The sequence below is a fragment of the Caretta caretta genome, chromosome 5, assembly GCF_965140235.1.
Source record: "Caretta caretta isolate rCarCar2 chromosome 5, rCarCar1.hap1, whole genome shotgun sequence".
Lineage (NCBI taxonomy): Eukaryota > Metazoa > Chordata > Testudines > Cheloniidae > Caretta > Caretta caretta.
Window position 1 is genome coordinate 47,696,275 of NC_134210.1, and position 22,484 is coordinate 47,718,758.

Consider the following 22,484-nt stretch of genomic DNA (forward strand, 5'->3'; position numbering starts at 1 on the left):
TCTTCTACCCCAAAATTATTACCACTAGTGACACTAATTTCCTTTTAAAAACTTAAATATGGCTTATTTACCATGACTGAAGTGTCAGCAAACAAATTGAGACAGATGTCTAAAGATTTTGAAGCCATTTAAAATTTTAAAAAAAGCTCTGTCTGCTTGAAACAACATTACCAAGACCACTAAAATACAGGAAGCAAGATCAGATTTCAGACATTGCTATGGCAACTGCAGGGCATGCTATGCATTTAGATTTAACAAAATTAAACTTAATTTGAAGGAGGTATTTTTACAGCCACTTCTAGTGAGTGGATTCAAAGCCTCAGGTGTAGGGCTGTTGGGAGGCAAATAGTTTTCGCAACATAAGGAAGTTCAATTCCTTAGTTTCAATAGAAGAAATGTATGTTTTATGCAACTAAACTATTTGCTACAGATTTGAAGCACATTTTCCTCTGAAAGACGTATATAGCTCCACAACTCATTCTCTGTGCTAGCACACTTAGGAGCGGCTACAATAACTGGTGGGAGGATTTCAAACTACTACTTCAGTCTCTCTTCTGCAGACGAGCACATCCTGCCTTGTAAGTATGCTTATATGGTACTTCTTTCTGTGTCAATCAAATGCCACCACAGGGCACATTCTCCCAACACTAAAAGCTTGTATTAAGGGTTTGTCTATATAGTAGCTGGGACAGAAACAACTCAATTTGTTCTACGTGACACCTTTAGTTGTTTTGGTGCAAGCCCATGTACAGACACTTGTTTCATAAACAGTGCCCTATTTCATGTAACTTACAGTGTTGTGACTGATCTAGTTATTTTAGTTTAATTTACCATGTCGACAAGTCTTAAGCGTGCACATCTAATTTAAAGCTCTTAATCACCGGTAATAAGTTTATCTAACCTAATTCTCCAGGTGGTATGGGAAAGCAGCCACCCCAACTGCTTGCTTTTTAGTCCAATCATAACTCCCAGATCTGCCTTAAATTGTCAAAGTGAGGAGCAGTCATATGTTTAATAGAGCCAGTAGTTCTTTAATCAGCAGTCCCCTCTCAGAGGCTTCAGAACAAAGGGGAGAGAAAAACATACCAAGACCAGGAAATCTGTCTGTATTTGTATTGGAGAGCTATGTACATCAACGGAGCTACAGAAAAAGAAAGAATGGTTCTTCCCTCTTCTTTACTACAGTTAGAATAAGGATTTTGACAACTTTTAAACTCCAGCTCTTGGATGTTTCCCCTGTTATCAACCCTAACGGTACAGATTTTCTAACTTTCTCCAATAGTTCATCTTAACGATGCCTATATTTTTTTTTACAGACATCTAGGATACCATTGATGCTCCATGGTCATGTTTCAGGTGGAATCTGAATATGCATGTCAAGCTGGGATTCAGAAGGTAACTGAGCAATCTACTTTTAAGTCTGAAGTTGGACACTCTCCAGGCATTCTAATCAGCTTATTACTTCTATCATATCAACTGGAATTGCCTTTCTAAAAGTGGTGTGAATTCAAAGAGGCATTCAATTGTGTCTGACCCCTACAAGTCATTCCCTAGACTTTTTAAATGGGCAAAACTAAAGAACTCTACACCAAAGCATCCTAAAAACCATAAACAAAAACCTGATTGTGCTTAATATATTCCTATTCTTCTATGCATTCAGTTTCACTGTTGCAAAGGTGGGCAGGTCAACATGATTGCTTCAGGAGGAAGCAACTTGTTTGTTTTGCTCTATATTAAAATGGTGTCCCAGACGTAAGAGGCTGAAATTTACTATTAAGAATGGTCCAAAATCTGTTAATCTCCTGTTTGAGGAACGCAGTTTTATACAGATTAAGGCATATTTCCTAGCTAATTACAAGTGTCAGTTATTTCCATGTGGACAACAGAACTATGACAAATTTGTCCAGTAGCAAGAGCAGTATGGGTCTGTGGCTCAGGGTTATGTACTCTTGCACTTCCCTGATGGACTTGCAACATTTTGAGCCACTGACTTGGTTTAGAAACTTGTTTTTCAAATTCTGATTAAACCTACTTGTTAGCCCAGATATTTCCAATTCAGGTCTTGTTTCAATGCGCAACAAACATGTGAATTGCAATGTTAGTGAAACTTCCAGAGATATACAGTTCATGTTTACGATAGGTGCAATTAAGCATAACTTTAATCTAAGGATTTCCAAGTGCTAGACAGTCATTAATCAAGCAATCCTCACCACACCCTCATGAGGTGCAGTAGACAATTACATACCTATAACCTTATACTCAAGGCCACCCAGAAAGTTGTGGGACTCCAACAGTTTTGTTACTTAAGAATTTATCAGGCAGCAAAACACAGTATTTAACCCCCCACACACACACACAAAAGAGTCAGCCATATCAGAAAAGATTACGCCTGGTTTAGTTAGAGCATATTATGAGCCTCTCTCAATTTGTAATTCTCAAGAGAGCCATATTTTCTTGACGCTCTAACCCTGAATTCCTCACATCTCATCCAGGGTCTCTGTATCTTCAGGTTGGTTCCATCCTGTGGAGCAAATACACACTGATAATCACTGGCCTTTCCTCTCTTATCTTCATTGACTTATTATTAGACCATGATTACATATATTAGGGCTATTTGCTATTGGACAGAGCCCAGTCAGCTATTCAAATAATAATTTAGTAAAACAGTTGGCCCCTGATGAAAAAGCCCACAGCTAAGCTAGCATGCACATCAAATCCAATCTCACCCTTACAAAATATGTTATGAGCCTTCCAAGTTGAGAGTGAGGTCATTGACAACAGTATAGAAAAACCTGTACTAAACCCTACTTGTAAATTAGAAATGTTTCAGGTCTTCAAGCAATCTAGTACTCAAAACAGTTCTTTATTTTGAGAAAAATATTTTAGCATGCTGTGCAATTTAAAGGTATGTCACAAGCAAACAAGTTATTCAGGTCACAATCAACAGGTATTATGCCTAACTGTCACAGAACTTGCCAATGGAAGTCATTTAGTCTTTAGACTATTTCAAGGACAGTTTGAAGTGTTACTCTGGTTTTCAGTGGTAACATCCTCTAGCAATTTCTAACCGCTCTACCCCATTTTGTTGTGTGTACACTTCTGAGAAGAACCAATAAGGCTAGAGACAACAGGAATATTGTAAAAATCTATTCAAATAGCTAGAACTATATTTTTATTTTAAAGGCAAGTCTTATGGTTGACAATCCCATGACTTGGCAAGTTTTCCCTTTCCAGTTAATGTTACTGTTTAGTATCTTATAAGCGGTTTGCAATGAATTAGAGGAAACCTACTCATTGTGAGTAAGTGTAAGACTCGTCACCTTCTACAGGATCTAAGCCCATATTAAAAAAGTCTACCACCTTAATTTTTTTTGCCCTTAAGGTTGTGAAGACTTTCTTCACAATGTTGAACAAGCGCAAACCCATGCAGTGATGTCGGCCGGAGTCTGTAGACAGATCACAACAGCAGAGCTAAAAAGTGACCAAATCCTGGCAATTGTCACATCTGTAATTCAAAACTCAGTAGGCAGCAGGGAAACACACAACAATCTGGTCAGTTTCACTCTGTGGCTGCTTGGGACAGCTACCAGCAGCAGATGAAGTCCCTAGAGTTATTCACTAGGAAAAAAAGAGGACAACCCAAAAACAGAAAGGGTAGAGTAGCAGAGAGACCTCAACCCAGCAGCCAGAAATTTGAGGCAGGGTAGAAGAGCAGAACCATAGCTCTAAGGCAGCACCCAGAAGTCCTCTCTCCTTTCTCGCACACAGAGAGAAAGGGGAAAGGAAGAGAGGCTTCAAGTTTTAATGGAACATCTACTTGAAAGATGAAACCAATAAGCAAGGTCCAGGGACAACAGCAGGATAGGAATTCCAACATCTGCCATATTCTTAACAGCTGGGGAGTCCCTGGACAGAGAGGCCTACCCCACCAATTCTTCATAATTATTTCTGCCCCAGACAGTAGAACCAGTCCCTCCCCTTCTCCAAAGCTTTGGTACAGCCTAACTCTCTTCTGGGCAGTGAAGAGTCTGCTGTAGGTGGATCCAAATCCTGAACTTCAAGTGCTTCCAATCCTCCCTAGAGCTAAGTAACAACTGATCATGGTTTCTAGCTCTGGGATTGTCAGGTGCACTCCCATGTGCAGATGCAGTAAGATACACTCCTTGGGCTGTGGGACCCTGCAATCTAGTCACCTTAGACTCCAAAACCAGTGGCTCAGCCTTCCCAAATCCCCAGTTGCTTAGACACATTATTCCAGAGTCCACCTGGCTGTGGATATCTGGTTTCTAGTTTAACCCTTCAGGGAAAACTTGACAGGAAAAGAACACAGGCTTAGCAAAGAATTTTTTTTTTTTAAACACAGATGCTTCCTTCTTAATGATGTGGATCAGAGAGCTAGAGAAAACAATCCTGAATGCAGCCCCCACAAGCCTGATCTCACCCCTCCTTGGAGTCCTGGGCTTGGCCAGTGTTCTGAGGCTAGGTAGCACTTCTTGCTTTCTCCAAACCCTGGTCATTGTGGATGTGGCAGTGGTCTGGCCCCTTGCTCAGGTGTGCCTATCTTGGATAGTCCATTTCTTTTTTACCCTTATGCTTCAGCTGGGTGAATTCAAGGCTCACGCCTCTCTTTCCCCAGTCAGGCTTTTAGAGAGGTAATCAAAATCAATGGCACTACCCATTATTCCAGTAGGGGAGAGCCATTCAAAGTTGATGGCTTTCATTGTTAGACACCTCTGAGGTGTTCCACACCCAAGCAGAGAGAGGACAATGTCTAGAATAGACTGGCCTTGTCAAGACAAGGCTGGTTTTCCCCCACACAAATTGGATGTCTTAATCCAACATGGAGGTTACAACACGAAGGTCACAATGAAAGTTATAAATCAAAAGTGTCATTCACAAGACAAAGGAGTTTACCATTTGGCAGATACATCCCTAATCTGTCATATTTTATACTATTTTTATGGATCATGATAGACAGAGGACCAAATTTAGAAGTCCAGTAAGAACTTCTACACACTGCAAGAGATGGATTTAGATACACTTTGAAAGGGAAAGAAGTAAAGACAAATACAATAGGGTTATAACAAATATAGTTATGAGGACAAAAAAAGGTGACGGGAGAGACTGAAAAGGAAACAAAAACAAAACAAATACATAAAGCATTTTCTACAAGATAAAGAAAAAAGTGGCAAATGAAAATGAAGGTACTTTTAAATGAAAAAAAGTGTTGATACATAATGTTATAACTAAATACAGTATCCGACAGATTATACGCAGGAATTGCTATATTGCATCAGACCAGAATCTCAGACAGAGGCCAGGACACCAGATGCTTCAGAGGAAGGTGCAAGACCACCGCATAAGGCAGTCTCAATCTCCCTCCACCCCCACCACCTCAGCTCCCCCAAAATCAGGTCTCATTCATATCTTCAACAGATATTGGCTTATACTTTAAAGCATAATGTTTAATATCCCTTCAACTTTTTTCTTTTAAATTATGAACTCTGGATATTCTTGATTGGGGACTTTTAATCTAATCTTTCTACTCCATTCGCTTTATATACTTTTATCATATCCCGTCTCCTTTTCAAGGTAAACAATTCTAATCTTTTCAATCTCTCTTCATATAAAAGTAATGGACATCAGATGGGAAAAATATTAAGCTTGTACACCTTACAGAGTTTTAAGTTAACTGCAGCAGCAGCTCAAGAGAACAATGCTGGCATCACAGTAGACAGCTCAGTGAGCTTCTCTGCTCAATGTACTGCTACTGTAAAAAAAAGGAAACAATATGCTTCCCAACATCAGGGATGGGATTGTGAACAAAGAAACAATGCCTTTATATAATCAATGGTGCAGTCTCACCTGGAATACTGGTCACCTCATCTCAAAAAGGAGATTGCAGAACCAGAAGGGTTTTGGAGAAGACTGACAAGAATGATCAAGAACAAGGAGGGGAAAAAAGATTTACATTCATCAACACTGAAGTTTATTTGCTATTGTGTTGCCTAATTTCCTAACTTGTTTAGGTCCCGCTGAACTTCCAGTCTTCCTTGGTCCAGGCTAAACTAAGTATCTGTGGGTCACCTGCAAATTTTGCTACCTCATTATTTACCCACTACATTAAGTACACCTACATCATTAAACACAATGGAACAGAGTACAGAACCTTGAGGCATCCCACAGTTATCTTTTTGCCACTGTGACAATTGACCACATAATCCTACTCTTTGCTCTGTCTCCTAGTCAGTTTCTGATCCATGATCATGCATTTCCTCACTCCATGAATACTTAGCTTATCTGATAGCCTCTTGTCCAGGACTTTGATTTAGGCTTCCAAAAGGTCTCCAACAATCATGTCAACCATTTTTCTACCTGCTATTTTTTCAACATGTTCAAAGAATTCTAAGGCCTTGCCTTCACTAGGAAAATCATGTTCTTAACTCATGCTAGCAAACACACAGTAACTAACATGAGATCAAACCCTAGCAAAGACAAGGAAGTTTGTAGTTTTAACACTGTTTAGCAGGCTGGTGTAAACCCAGGGCTTCCCTATAGTCTCTACCTCTGCCTAACTCATGTTAGATATTGCCTTGTCTGCCCTAGGACTTTCATCTCATGTTACCTAATCCAAGAACAAAATTTTTCCCTAGAGAAGATTTACTCTAAGAAATTAGAGAGACAATTTTCCTTTACAGAAATTGTGCTTGTTAGACCCCATCATATTATGATCTTTTAGTGTTTTATTCTGTTTTTAATTATTGTTTCACCAGTTTGCCAGGGAAAGACGCAAGGCTTACTGATCACCCAAAGCCTTTAAATACAAATAAAATATTTGTTACCCTCCAGTCCTCTGGAACAGCGGCTGTTTTTAAATGAGTGCATGTCAAGGTTCCTTCCCCACTCTGAACTCTAGGGTACAGATGTGGGGACCTGCATGAAAACCTCCTAAGCTTACTTTTACCAGCTTAGGTTAAAACTTCCTCAAGGTACAAACTATTTTACCCTTGGACTTCCACTGCCATCACCAAACTTTATCTGGGTTCCTGAAAAAACATAGGTTGGAAACGTCTTTCCCCCCAAAATCCTCCCAACCCTTGCACCCCACTTCCTAGGGAAGGTTTGGTAAAAATCCTCACCAATGTGCATAGGTGACCACAGACCCAAACCCTTGGATCTTAGAACAATGAAAAAGCATTCAGTTTCCTTACAAGATGACTTTTAATAGAAGTAAAAAAGAATCACCTCTGTAAAATCAGGATAGTGACTACCTTACAGGGTAATTAGATTCAAAACATAGAGAATCCCTCTAGGCAAAACCTTAGGTTACAAAAAAGACACACAGACAGGAATATTCATTCTATTCAGCACAGCTATTTTCTCAGCCATTTAATCTAACACATACCTAGCTAGATTACTTATTAAGTTCTAAGACTCCATTCCTGTTCTGTCCCTGGCAAAAGCATCATACAGACAGACACAGACCCTTTGTTTTTCTCCCTCCTCCCAGCTTTTGAAAGTATCTTGTCTTCTCATTGGTCATTTTGGTCAGGTGCCACCGAGGTTACCTTTAGCTTCTTAACCCTTTACAGGTGAGAGGATTTCTCCTCTGGCCAGGAGGGATTTTAAAGGGGTTTACCCTTCCCTTTATATTTATGACAGTGCATATTTTGTTAGCAGTTCAGCCACTTCATATTTAAGCTCCTTCAATGTTCTTACAAACTCTGCCGACAACGCTCCTATAACTGTTTAAGTCCTGATTCTCCCCCATCCCCACCCCAAAAAAACCTTCAGGCTCAACTATATTCACATAAATAATTCCGATAATTTCAAATCTGTAAAATTAAGCATGTCTCCCCTCCACAGGATTAGCTCCTTAAATTGCAGTGGGCATGGCCTCTGGGGGCCATAGTTAGTAAGCATCAGGAAATTCTTTACAAGCCCCCACTCCAAACTCTGGAATCAACCAAGCATCAACATTTTGGTTTCATATTTGTAGATTTGTTTATTGGAGATTAATTTCCCATCTTTGATGGCCCTTGGCAGTTTTGTTAAGAGTTTAAAAAGTTTTAAAATAACCTTTTTGGAAAATGTATGCAGTACTGATGTCACCACAGCTCTTAAGACATTTGCATTTATACAGCACCTTCCCAGAGATCTCTAAAGCTTTCACAAATATTAAGATTTACACTATCCCACTTAAATAAGGCATTATCCCTATGTTACAGATATCATTAGTCTGTTTGGTTACATCTTTGCTGTTTCACGAAAAGTAACAGCAGAGAAGGTGGAAAGATCTATTAGTAATATGTACTATACACGTATGTGCACATTTATAAATATTTGCTAGAACTTTAGTAAATATCCTACAAATTATTCAAACAAAATATAAATTCGCTACTTTCATTGCATTTACACTCGGTTTTCAAAAAAATTCAGTAATTTGCAGTGGGTAGCTATGGCAGTCCCTGAGGAATCATCTTGCAAGGTCTGCAGGTATCACACAGCAAGGCACAGAACAGATACTGGCAACAAACAGGCCTTTATTCCAGTCTTCCTAGAGAATTCTCTCACAAAGAGCACACCTTCCTCCATCACATGCTGTATCACTTTTGAGTCAAGAAGTGGACTAAATACCCATTCTCCAACCTTTCATGTATGGCACTAGCCCACACGAGTGCTCTTTTCTCTGCGAGCTGCAAGCAGAATTTGTTCCAGTGCCTTGAGAAATACTTTTAAGTCAGTGTGCAAAAGGCGAGGGGTGGGGGGGGAGAGAGGAATGAAATACCTCTAAGTATTGTACGTTTGTATTGCAGTTTTGGAGAGGTGAAGTTCTGTGCAAAAAAAAAAAAAAAAAGTGAATTTCATTTAAGATACATAATCCAATTTGCATATCAAGATTATATATAAAAACAAAATTCTAAAGACTTTAGAGTGCTTTCTATTCATGAGCCTTAACACACAAAAAGACAGGCTTACTGATTTGAGTCACTGCTTATAGTCACTCAGCATTCCCATCAAAAACCTGTTCTCAGAGCACTGGGTTTACTGCTAATGAAGTTGGAAAGAAAAAAATAACCTCCGCGCGTGCGTACACACACACAGTTCATTACAATATATTTCTACGGTAGCATGCAGATTTATACAGCAACTATACACACTTATGTTCATATAATGTACATTCATAAATAGAAAAGGAGTACTTGTGGCACCTTAGAGACTAACCAATTTATTTGAGCATGAGCTTTCGTGAGCTACAGCTCACTTCATCATCTGATGAAGTGAGCTGTAGCTCACGAAAGCTCATGCTCAAATAAATTGGTTAGTCTCTAAGGTGCCACAAGTACTCCTTTTCTTTTTGCGAATACAGACTAACACGGCTGTTCCTCTGAAACCATTCATAAATAGGCGGTGGCAATAACAAAGATCTTTATATTGCATCAAGTAAGCAGTCCTATCAAATGATTTACCAAAAGTGTCATGGTTTGTCAAGTGACATGATTAAAGATTTAAATTTTACACAAACCCATTAATTTTTTGGTAAATGTGCACACATTCTTTAAAATGGCCTGAATTTTTATAGAAATATTGACGTTTTCAGCCTCTACCAACACATGTATATTGCAGTAATTCCCACAAGCCACAATCAGGATTGGTGCTAACTATGCTAAGCAATCTACAAACACACACACCTAGTCATGCAAACCCAAATTGTAAGCTATCTAGGGTGCAGATGTAAGACCCTGATTCTGCAATCGGATCCCTCAGTGAAGATCCCTGTCCCCATGCGCAGCCCCTTTCACTTCAGTGGGACTCTACCTAAGTGTAAGGCGCATACTACCCCAATGAAGTTATTGGATCAAGGTCTAATTTTCTAAGTTTTATCAAACATCCTATAAAATGGGGATACTTCTAATGAGGTCCTGCAGGAATCTGTTCTTGGCCCAAAACTATTTGATATCATGATCAAGAAGAAAATATAAAATCTTCGCTGGATTAAGTTAGCAAATTACCAATATAATATTTGTTAAAAGTGATAAGAATTGATCAGTTACATAAGTCTAATGTGGACCAAGCCTTTGTTGGTATAACTACATCGCTGAGGGGCATACAACGCACACTCCTGGGCAACCAGCCAAACTCCTGGTGTAGACAGCCCTCAGGAGGGCTTCTCCCATTGACATAGCTACTGCCTCTCAGGGACACTGATGGGAAAAGCTCTCCCATTGGCATAGGTAGTGTCTTCACTAAGCGCTAGAGCAGCGCAGCTGCGGGACTACTCTGTGTGTAGAGACAAACCCATAGAAATATCAGGATTTAGAATACAGCTCTTGGACAGATACCTTAAAACAACACTTTCCATCTTATGGAGTAGTGCCACGGGATCTTTAATCTCCATACAGGAGGAGGACCAAACCGATTGACAAGCCAGGGTCCTACCCATAGTAAATTGCAAGGTACTTAATCTAGAACAGCAGAAGCGAGGGTTGACTAAGCCCTACCAGGATTTGAATGCTGTTTCATGAAGACTAGGTGCATCAAACCTAATATTTCAAAGACGAACTATCCCTTTATAGGCCTTTCTACAACTTCCATACTTTTGTGGCACAGACCCACAAAAGAGTTAGAAAACTTTTTTCTAAGCACATACAAGGATTATACATTCCAAAGAGAAAATTCACTTTTTAGGGTTGTATTTCAGTATAACAAGTGACACAGGCCTTGTCTACACTGGCAAGTTTCTGCACAGTAAAGCAGCTTTCCATGTTGTAACTCCCAAGGTTTACACACTACCAAGCCACTTACTGTGCAGAAACTGCACAGTTGCAGAGCTGTAAAAAAAAAAAAAACCCACACACACACCCCAACAAGAGGATACAGCTTTCTGTGCTGGGGGTACAGCGCTGCTGGTGCCAGTGTAGACACCCTGGTTGATTACAGCACTGCAACTGACCTCTGGAAGGTGTCCCACAATGCCTGTTCTCAACTCTCTGGTCATCAGTTTGAACTCTACAGCCCTGCCCTCAGGTGACCCATCATCATCATCATCATCCCCCCCCACCCTGTAAATTCTTTTGGAATTTTGCAAGTCCCCTTCCTGTTTGCTCAGTGATGCATGCAGTGTCTCAGCACATCTTTCCAGGTGGCCATGCCTGCTCCACACACCAGGCAATCCCCTGCTTGGAGCAATGCCAAGCTGCTGGACCTCATCAGCATTTGGGGAGAAGAGACTGTCCAGTCCCAGCTGCGCTCCAGCAATAGGGATTAGGATACCTACGGACAGATCTCACAGTGCATGACAGAAAGGGGCCATGACCAGGACACACTGCAGTGCAGGGTCAAGATGAAGGCACTTCGGAATGCCTACCACAAGGTGCAGGAGGCAAACCGCTGCTCTGGTGCTGCGCCCACGAGTTCTTCTACAAAGAGCTGGACACAATACTCTGTGGCGACCCCCCCTCCACTGCGAAGGCCACTGTGGATACTTCAGTGGCTCGCATGCCAGTCAAGAGTGGACTGAGTCGGGGGAGGAAATCTTGGACGAGGATGTGGAGCGGGAGGGGGACCCAGCAGCAGATGACTACTTGGAGGCCAGAGATGCATGCAGCCAGGAGCTCTTTTCTACCCTGGAGGAGGCTAGCCAGTCACAGCTTTTGGATCTTAGCTAAGCACAAACAAGAGAGGAGGCCCCTGGTAAGTGGATTTGATTTTGGGACTCGCTTAAGCAAGTTGTTGGGGGCAGGAGGGTTGCAGTAGGCTTGTTTCCTGTTTGATGCGTGTACCACCACATGCCTTGTCTGAGCGGTGGAACAACCTGTTGATGGACTCCCCCACTTCATAGGAATCTGCCTCAGATCTCCAAGAGATACTGGGCATCTGCTGGTTCTTTGGCACAGCTGCTTTGTTTCTTACCCCATTAACAGTAACTTTCCCATGCCACTCTGCCATCACAGAAGTGGAGGGGAGGCGAGCCGCATAAGGGCCAGGGAAAAGCTGCAGTCTTGGGAAAAGGACCCTTCCTTGATTCCCTGCTAACCCTTGGCAGCGAAATATCTTCCAAAATGAACACAGCCTGTGGACAATGTGGGGACAGGAATGATTATAAGACTAAGACACACACACTCTGCTGGCTCTCCCCAAGAGCCATGTGCCCAGCGTACAGTACAGTCCTGGAACACCAATTTTCCCTGCGGCAATTCACCTTTTTGGGGGTCTTGTGGCTCATGAGTGCTTGCCTTGGGTCAGCCAGTTAGTGACAGGTATGTGAACACTGACTGTGTTTTAAAATCACTGAATCAGTGGTCTGTGCTTTGCAAACAATACTGCTGCTGTAAAATGTTGTGTTTTGGCTTCACAGATACGACTTTGGGACCACAGCCTCCCTCTTTGTTATTGGTGGCTGAACGGCTGCGCAGAATTAGAAAGCAGCCACGAAGAACTAAAGAGGACTTTCTACGTGATGTCATGGTGCTCTCTATAGCCGAGAAACAAGAATTGAAGGAGCGGTGGGACAGCGAGAAGAGGGACCAAAATGAGAACACAGCATGGCAGAATGAAGCCACGGAGCAGCTCAAACATTATGGAGCACCAAGCAGACATACTCCAGGCTCTACTAGCACTGCAAACCAAGCAGCTCTGCACCCACCCTCCCCTGCACGGTCACTGTCACAAAACTATTTCCCATGCACCCCCTCCACCAGTCCCTCTTATCAACCTCCTGGCTCCAGTCTGTACCTACAGCATTCCACTTGTCCCCCAGCACCCACTGCACTCAACACCCATCCCTCTGCAATTTGACCCTGCTGAAGTACAGCACCTGCTGCACAGTATTCCAAAGGAGGAGAAGACAGGATAGGATCCCTGGATATACACAAATCTTTAACTGTCCTGGGACCCCACCTCCTCCTGGGACCCTCCCTTCCCCCATCCCTCTCAGTGCTGATGTCTTTGACTCTTTCCTCCAGATTTTTTTTTAATAGAAGTGTTGTGTCGGTTTGAAAGCAAACAAAGCCCTGCAAAGCAACAAAAAATTATCTTAAACCTTCATATCGCATTGTCTGCGCCAGTCACAATCACCTCCTAGCATTACAAGCACTGCACTCTCAAGCTTAGCAACAAATATTAGTGGCTTTCAGCTTCAAATTGCTGCCTCAAGTCATCCCTGAACCTTGTGGCCCCACAATGTGCCCCTCTAATAGCCCTGGTCTCTGGCTGTTCAAATTCAGCCCCAGGTGCTAAGCCTCAGCAATCCACCCGAGTGAAGTTCTCACCTTTCCCTTCACAAATATTATGGCGCGTACGGCACATGGCTATAGGCATAGGTATATTGTCATCGGCCAGGTACAGCTTCCCATAAAGGCAGCACCAGTGGGCCTTTAAACAGCCAAAAGCAAACTCAGTCATTCTGCACGCTCTCAGCCTGTTGAGCTGCTCCTTGTTGCTGTCAAGGTGCCCCAGGTATGGGTTCATAAGCCACAGCATTAAGGAGTAGATGGGGTCTCCCATGATCACAAAGGGCATTTTGACCTCCCCTACAGTGATCTTGTGGTCTGGGAAGACAATCCCTACTTGCCGCTTCCTGAACAGGCCAGTATTCCGAAAGATGCATGCGCCATGCACCTCTACGGACAAGCCTGCGTTAATGTCTGTGAAACGTCCACAATGATCCACAAGCATCTGGAGAACCATTGAGAAACACCCCTTCCAATTAATGTACTCAGTGGCTAGGTGGTCTGGTGCCCAAATTGGAATGTGTACGCCATCTATCGCCCCTCCACAGTTAGGGAAGCCCATTTGTACAAAGCCATCCACAATGTCATGCACATTGCCCAGAGTCATGGTCTTTCAGAGCACGATGCAATTAATGGCCCTGCACACTTCCATCAACACAAGTCCAGTGGTTGACTTTCCTATTCTGAACTGGTTAGCGACCGACCAGTAGCAGCCTGGAGTAGCCAGCTTCCACAGTGCAATCACCATATGCTTCTCCAGCAATAGGGCAGCTCTCATTCTCACGTCTGTGTGTCACAGGGCTGGGCAAGTTAATCACACAGTCCTATGAATGCAGCTTTCCTCATCTGAAAGTTCTGCAGCCACTGCTCATCATCCCAGTGATCCCACCACTCAGTGCTTGTTTCCCAAGCCCAAAAGCAGCATTCCACTGTGATCAGCATCTCATGTCGTAGCTTCTACATGTGGTGAGATCAATGTCACACTCCTCTTGCTTGTAGTTTAAGGAATAACTCCACTACCACTTAAGATGTTGTCATAAATATAAAGGGAAGGGTACCCACCCTTCTGTATACAGTGCTATAAAATTCCCCCTGGCCAGAGGCAAAACCCTTTCACCTGTAAAGGGTTAAGAAGCTAAGATAACCTCACTGGGACCTGACCAAAATGACCAATGAGGAGACAAGATACTTTCAAAGCTGGATGGGGGGGGGAACAAAGGGTCTGTCTGATACTTTTGCTGGGAACAGATCAGGAATGCAGCTCAGAACTCCTATAAAAAGTTAGTAAGTAATCTAGCTAGAAATGCATTAGATTTCCTTTTGTTCAATGGCTGGTAAAATAGCTGTGCTGAATGGAATGTATATTCCTGTTTTTGTAACTTAAGGTTTTGCCTAGAGGGATTCTCCATGTTTTGAATCTGATTACCCTGTAAGGTATTTACCATCCTGATTTTACAGAGGCGATTCTTTTACCTTTTCTTTAATTAAAATTCTTTTAAGAACCAGATTGATTTTTCATTGTTCTTAAGATCCAAAAGTTTGGGTCTGTGTTCACCTATGCAAATTGGTGAGGATTTTTAATCAAGCCTTCCCCAGGAAAGGGGGTATAGGACTTGGGGGGATATTTTGGGAGAAGACATCTCCAAGTGGGCTCTTTCCCTGTTCTTTAACACACTTGGTAGTGGCAGCATAGGGTTCAAGAACAAGGCAAAGTTTGTACCTTGAGCAAGTTTTTAACCTAAGCTGGTAAGAATAAGCTTAGGGGGTCTTTCATGCAGGTCCCCACAGCTGTGCCCTAGAGTTCAGAGTGGGGAAGGAACCTTGACAGACGTGTTAGTCAGAGCGAGCAGCAGTTTGGGATCCATTCCTGCACACTGAAGAGGCAGAGCGCAAAGTACACAAATGGTTGAAAGATGGCACCAAATGCGAACGGAAATACAGGGATTGCTGGGATGCAAACCAATGCCTCACAGGGCATTGGGACAGGACCCAGAATGTCCCACGACCCCCTACACCTTCCCACAAGTCTTAGCAGAAGAGGAAAAAGGTGCTTTGTGGGACAGCTGCCCAGAGTGCACTACTCTAAATACCGCTGCAGGCGTGAACACGCTATTGTGCTGGCAGCTGACCATGTGAGCACACAACACTAGTTTCCCTTCAGTACTCTGTGAGCAGCACTGTAACTGTGCCAGTGTAGACATACCCACAGAAAACTAATCAAGCCCTGCAAAGACCCGGCCACATATTTGAGAATTCCACTTGCTTATAATTCAAATGAAACATGACCCCTCAAGATCTGCCTATCACTCAAGACTGAATAACCAATTTTTTAAATCCCTTGCAAACAAATTTAAGAGCACTACAATAAATCCAGCATATCAGAGCCAATTTAAGTCATCAAATGCATAACTCAAATATTGGGATGCACTGTAGTTATTTATATTGCACACACCACTGTGATACCTAGAAAAAATCCAGTGTGTATGGCACAGAACAGGAAATGACACACAGATTTGCATAACTCATTTGTACAGCAAAAATGAGTACTGCATAACTGAAGTAATGTTTCCAGTGCAATATCAGCACTTCCTGTTTCAATCACATTCCAAGTAGCATTTAGATATGCTGTAACTATTCAATCTTCCATGCACATAAGATTTCAGGGAAACAAGCCCATTTTGTACAGAATAAAATGCAGCTAAGAGCTCCTACAACTAAACACAGATTGTGTGTACTTGATTAAACAAAGCATTTAACTTTTCAAGTCCTTGTTCAACAGTTAATGATTAACAATGTACAAAATACTGGTTGAGAAACATTGTATTTGGTTGCCAAATTGCATCAATTAATAAAAATGGCCTTGCAGAAAAGTGTTTGCACAAATCCACAATAATCACAAGCACTAGGCAAAGCATACACCCATAAAGCATACACATGTAGGATACAGTTAACAGAATATTTTTGAAGGAGTGTATTTACCCATCTCTTTTCACATAGTAGACCCTTTAGAAATTTTACGAAGAATTTATTTTTACTAGTTGCACTTGAGAAACAGCTGTTTGTCCCCCAACATCCACCACAAGAACTATATGCAGACAAGATTATAGGTTCTGAAATTAAAACTGAGAAATGGCAGATTTCTGCAAGGTGCAAAGAGTTAAGCTAGTGGCTTTTAGAACTTCATGATTTCGCTATAATTACATAAAACATGTTACAGTATTTTAAAATCTTACAACCCACAATTGAAGTGGGAACTTGTTAGTAGCAACCTCTTTTATAAAACCTGGATATCATTATTTTCTGTACATATGTTCTGTCAAGATCGAGATTTCAGAAGAAGGTTTTTCAAAGACAAACAGCTACATAATTTACCAGTTTGGCGGTCTTCATCACGACTTCATTTAATATGAAAGACAAGTTCAGCACATCCAAAATTATAGCCCTCCATTCACAGTTGTGTCACGAGTAATCAGCATTTTTACTGTAACCACCTCTTTTTTTTTTAAGGAAAAAAAGGGAGTTTAAATCTTAGGAGTTGATCCTGCATAATTTTGTGAACTGAAAGTTTACTGCCATTCTTCACTACAGATTACATCTGTTTGAGATTTAGAAAAAAGTTAAATGGCAGAAATATTTATACTGAAAACAGTTACTGTACATGCAGTTGCCATGAGGCTGTTATAATGTAGTTTATGGACGATGCTTTACACAGATAGAAACATCGTGTGCATACTTAACATATCCGCTCAAATTAGTTTATGGATTAGAAGCTTCATGATTGTCTTATGGAAGCCAATGAAATGGCAATGGAAGTCTTTCCTATTTCTTTTTAAACTGCTGGTAGCATGCAGAGTTGAAGTCATTGATCACAGGGTGTTTTTACACACACACACACACACACACACACCCCCCGCCAACACATCTAGAGAAGATTCCCTTATATCAGTGCAGACCAAGTTATTGGCATTGCAGAATGAACTGTAAAATAAAACTAGTTATTTAAACACGCTAGAGACATAACTTACTCTCTCAAAACAACCTGAGATTTCACAGTACTAGCAAGTTACAGAGTAACAGCCATGTTAGTCTGCATTCGCAAAAAGAAAAGGAGTACTTGTGGCACCTTAGAGACTAACCAATTTATTTGAGCATAAGCTTTCGTGAGCTACAGCTCACTTCATCGGATGCATACTGTGGAAACTGCAGAAGACATTGTATATACAGAGACCATGAAACAATACCTCCTCCCACCCCACTCTCCTGCTGGAAATAGCTTATCTAAAGTGATCACTCTCCTTACAATGTGTACGATAATCAAGTTGGGCCAATCCGGAAATGGCCCAACTTGATTATCGTACACATTGTAAGGAGAGTGATCACTTTAGATAAGCTATTTCCAGCAGGAGAGTGGGGTGGGAGGAGGTATTGTTTCATGGTCTCTGTGTATACAATGTCTTCTGCAGTTTCCACAGTATGCATCCGATGAAGTGAGCTGTAGCTCACGAAAGCTTATGCTCAAATAAATTGGTTAGTCTCTAAGGTGCCACAAGTACTCCTTTTCTTTTTACAGTACTAGCAAGAAATTCATTAGCACTCAAATGTTCCAGGGCAGGATTCCCCTCACGATATCAGTCAGGCTGCAATTGACTACCTGTATTTTTACAAGTCTCTCTTTTAGTTGTGGAACTGCCTTACTAACAATATGCAGGAAGAGATCCATCTATTCTCAACTCCATACAAGCGTGGGCATAGGTATCATAGGCCAGGGGAGGCTGAGCCTCCCCAAACAGCCTGGTGTGGCGCCACTCACACTCCGCCCCCACACCCTCCTACCTGCTCCCTTCCTGCTCTTCCATAGCCCAGAGGCTGGGGCAGGAAGGCTGGGGCCAGTGCTTGCAAGGCCTGGGGGCACGCTGGGGCCGGGGTGGCCAGCAGCTGCATTGGGGATGCTCTGCCACAAGCGGGGGAGAGGGAGGAGCAGGGCCTCAGGCAGAGGAGGAAGGGCCAGGGGCTAGCCTCCCCCAACAGCTCATTCACCTGCCGCCCACATATATGAGACAAGAGAACTCTCATCTCCATTAAAATTGAGCCTGTTGAAAGCAAACTGTTGAAAGCAGCAAACTTGCTTTCTGAAGGACAGCAAAATGTAAGATTACAACCACCTCTGCCAAAAACCTGAAGTCAAAAGTCTAAGGTTATGTCTACATTAGAGACCTTACACTGGCACCACTGTACCGATGCAGCTGCACTGCTGTAAGGTCTCCTGTGTAGCTGCTCTATGCAGACAGGAGAGAGCTCTTCCATCCGCATAATTAAACCATCCCCCAACGAGTGGCAATAGCTATACTGGCGGGAGAGCATCTCCCACTGACAAAGTGCTGTCCACACCAGCGTGCTTCCATCAGTGTAATTTATATCAGGAGGGGAGGGGGAGCTTTCTTCACACCCCTGAGTGACACAAGTTTTACCAGCAAAAGTGCTAATGCAGACATAATTAGGCCAAATGCTTAAAGCACCAAAATGTCACTAGCAGAAAGAAAAGTCTTGGTGATTTACTTGCCTAATAAATTATATAATTTAACTCTAGCCTCTGTCGCAGTCTCAACTGCGGGTCCACTGATGGGGGGGGGGGGAGAAGAGGGGCTGCAAAGGGGGCAATTGCCCAGGCACCCAAGCAATTTAAAAGGGCCCAGGGGCCCCTGACCCCCCACCGTTGAAGCAGCAGCCAGGAGCCCTGGGCCCTTTTAAAACACCCAGGCAGGCTGCAGGGCTTCTAGGCGCACGTGGGGTGGCAACTGCTCCAGGACTGGTGCTTTGGGAGGCCCCGTGCACCAGTGTGATAGGCCAGCGTGGTCAGTGCCAGAAGTGACCGGTCGGTCCCGGAAGTGACGGATTTGTCACTTCCGCCCTGGGCCCTGCACAGCCCTAGGGCCCGAAATTGCTGTCAGTGGGCCTGTGCAGATGTGTCAGATTTGTTTTACTGCAGTCAACAGTGCTGGGCAGAGACTCATCAGCATTGTGTGTATTATTTATTTATATATAGGCAGCCCATGTGTTACAATGGAGGTATCTAAGTTCTGCTAAGGCCAGACCAGGTTTTCTGATTAGTGGGTTCTTTTTAAAGTTACTCTCCCCCTCCCTCCCACAGACAAATCAGCTCTAAAGTTGAAAATTTTGGTTCTCTGCTTTTTGATGTAATAGCTATAGCTAAAAAACAACACCACATAGTCCTATACCTATATTCACATATGTTACAAATAAGTATGCTTTTGAAAGGTGCAATGTTAGTTCACAATGATATATGAAAACATCAGTAAAATTGTACTAACATAAGTTATTTAATAAATTGCGTCATTTTCAAATGTGTTGAACATCCATAACTCCTGTTGACTTCAAAGGGCTTGCTCAGTTTGTCTGCAATACCTACTTTCTCTAGCCGTCTAACAGGTAGTCTACCATAGATATCAGTCTGGTACCTTTCACCATCATTAGCCTTCACTCACATTCTTAAAGATTATAAATAGGACAGATTCTCTTAAGGGTCTATCCTGACTGTACCCAGTGGTGAAAATCCCCTGGGAGAGGAAGCTGCAGCTCCATAAAGCAGCCACAACACCCCCTTGCACTGGGAGTGGGGAGCGCTATAAGGGGCCAGAAAACCCATAAGAAGTAGGAAATGCTGGCCAGGAAGGAGACAAGGTAAGCAGGGCTTGGAAGCCTGTCACTAAAACACTTATTTTTCCACTTTTGCACAGCCACTATAGTCCTCTGGGAGAGTTAAAGCAAGTTACCCACATGAGTGGAAGAAAGCAGTAAGCAAAGCAATGAACTGCCTCCCCATCAGAGTAAATATATCCATTGCCCAGTATATGGTGCTTAGCTGTCCCAGGAAAGTTAATTTACAGAAGGAAGTAGGACTAGCTTCATTTCTTATCTATAGCCAAGGTACTTATATGCCCCTTCCCCCATTGCCACAGTGACTGAGCACCTCACAATCTTTAAAGTATTTATCCACACACCCCTCAGAGGTACTCATTCCCATTTTACAGATGTGAAACTGAGGCACAAAGGATAAACAACTTGTCCAAGGTCACACATAGGAAGCTTGTGGCAGAGAAGAGAATTCAACTTATGTGCCCAAGTCCCAGGCTTGCCCCCACCACTGGCAATCACTCCAAAACACATCAATATCAGCAACAGTGAAAAAGGCTTAAAATGTTTACCAGACACCTATTAACTAGAGGCTAATGCAAGAGAAAGATGAAGCTCTCAAAAACGATCCAATGACAGCTCCCAGGTAGAAATCATGACTGCTTAGCTGGCTCAGCTCTCAGTAGGACACTGCCAAATTACATCTTTGGCAGAAGGTCATCACCGCACCCCATCTTTTTATATTTGACACAGACGTCAAAAGACCTCTAGCCAGAGACTGATAAGTTTTTCATGTCCTTGTGCAGTTAAGATATTGCAGACCACAGAACAGATCAGAGCTGCCATGCTAAAATCTGGAAAGCTGTATCAGACCATAAAGCTAGGTCTGCTTAGTGTTTTGAGTTGTGCAAATTATTTGCACATTAGCATGTATTTGTCTGAAATACTATGAAAGATTTCTGAAAAGATGCAAAAGAAAATAATGATATTGACTCAGAAGGCAGGGAAGAGAATAGAACAGAATACAAAATCTGAATGCAGAAGAGTGATATTATTCCAAAGTTTTTTTTGGAAATGGTTGTCTTAAAGTTACCCTCCCAAATACTTATTTAGGCAGTAAATAAGTGATCTGATTTCCAAAAGTTCTGAAACACCAGCAGTTCCCTTTGAAACAAAGATCAGAACCATTATGAACACCAGAATGTACCATTATGTACATTAAAGTATTCAATTGGGAGCCTAACTTTAATGCAACCCTTAAAAAAAAAATCTTTGCAGGCTACATGACACTCTTCCTGTGGCCAACGCTAGCCTTCAAATCAGAAAATTTAAAAAGCAACTGTATTATAAAGCGTTCAAAACACGTAATAGTTAATTACTAAATACTACCCATACAGAACTGTAATTCTTCCAGTTTATGGTTAATGCTGCCATGCTATATTTTTTAAAGCCCACACTTTAATATTAAACTGATAAATACAGACAAATGAAAATCTATCCTTTAGCATTATTTTCTTTTCTTAAATATTAACACTAACCATCCAGCTCTTAAAGAGCAGAAAAGCAAGCAAGCCAAACTGAGCCGATTCTGTGTGTGGCAACTGAAACAAAACAAAATTAATAAAATATTCAGAAGTTTGAAGTTGTTGTTTTTTTTTTTGCATCTATTATTTAATTCTGGAAAGGGGATAGCACTAGTGCCACCACTTCATATGGGGAAACTGGACTACGAAACTAACCTTAAGAGGTTCCGTGGTTTTTACATTATCACTCTTCAATGAAAAGGAGAAATCTCTGATTGTTAGAGAAGACAGATGTATAAAACCAAGGTAATTCTAGCACTCTCATATTTGAGTGATATCTAGCACATCAATACAAGCAGAACAGTAGTACTTTCAATTATAGGGCCAATGATCACATAAAAGAAATTCAGAGACGTCTATGTAATTATTTTACCTACCATTGCTAGAACACCTAAGATTACTGAAACAAAGGTGAGAAGACATGTATCTGAAATTGCCCAGTTTGTTTACTTTGTGCATAGTCAGTTCTCCCCACCCTCTTTGTGCATGGTCAACTCTCCCCACCCACATGTGGTGGTGTGAAGAACTTCTTCCCCGCCCCCCCAAAAAAGTTACCGGAAAATGTAGTGTAAACCCAGGAAAGTTGGCAGGATAATGCAGGGACAGTATCAAAACTGGTTTTAACTTTGTGCTTTTTATCTGACTAGATTCCAGGTCCCTTCAGCAGTTCCCCACTCACCCTACGGCCCTTCCAGATCACTTTTCCCCCAGTGCCAACACCACGCCTCACGCACATGTGACCACAGCCCTAGCAGCAGGTCTAAGCGCCTGCAGATTTGCCCTCTTTACGCGTCGTTAACTCTCGCCCTGCTGTTTCCTCCCTCGGCCGCTCCGTCAGTCTGAAAGGTGCTCTGCTCTTCCCCCTTGCGAGCCACTTCCTGGCTCACGCGAAGGAAGGACTCTGAACCCCTGCCCGGGGCCACGTGCTTCACTCTGTAATCCCACCAGTCACTCATGGTCAGAGAGCTCCTGCCCAGCGCCGGGCAGCTCCGGCATGCCACCGAAACCAGAGCGCACG

At 42.4% G+C, this 22,484-nt stretch overlaps 1 protein-coding gene and 1 long non-coding RNA gene across 4 annotated transcripts in view; one reads left to right on the plus strand and one right to left on the minus strand.

Moving 5' to 3' along the window:
- IQGAP2 (IQ motif containing GTPase activating protein 2) overlaps nucleotides 1-22,484 on the minus strand; it is a 242,355-nt gene that overhangs the window by 205,249 nt on the left and 14,622 nt on the right. The window lies entirely within an intron of this gene.
- LOC125637269 (uncharacterized) lies at nucleotides 313-14,724 on the plus strand. Its single transcript, XR_007356883.2, has 3 exons — nucleotides 313-578; nucleotides 1,317-1,395; nucleotides 12,359-14,724. It is a non-coding gene; the product is annotated as an uncharacterized LOC125637269 (long non-coding RNA).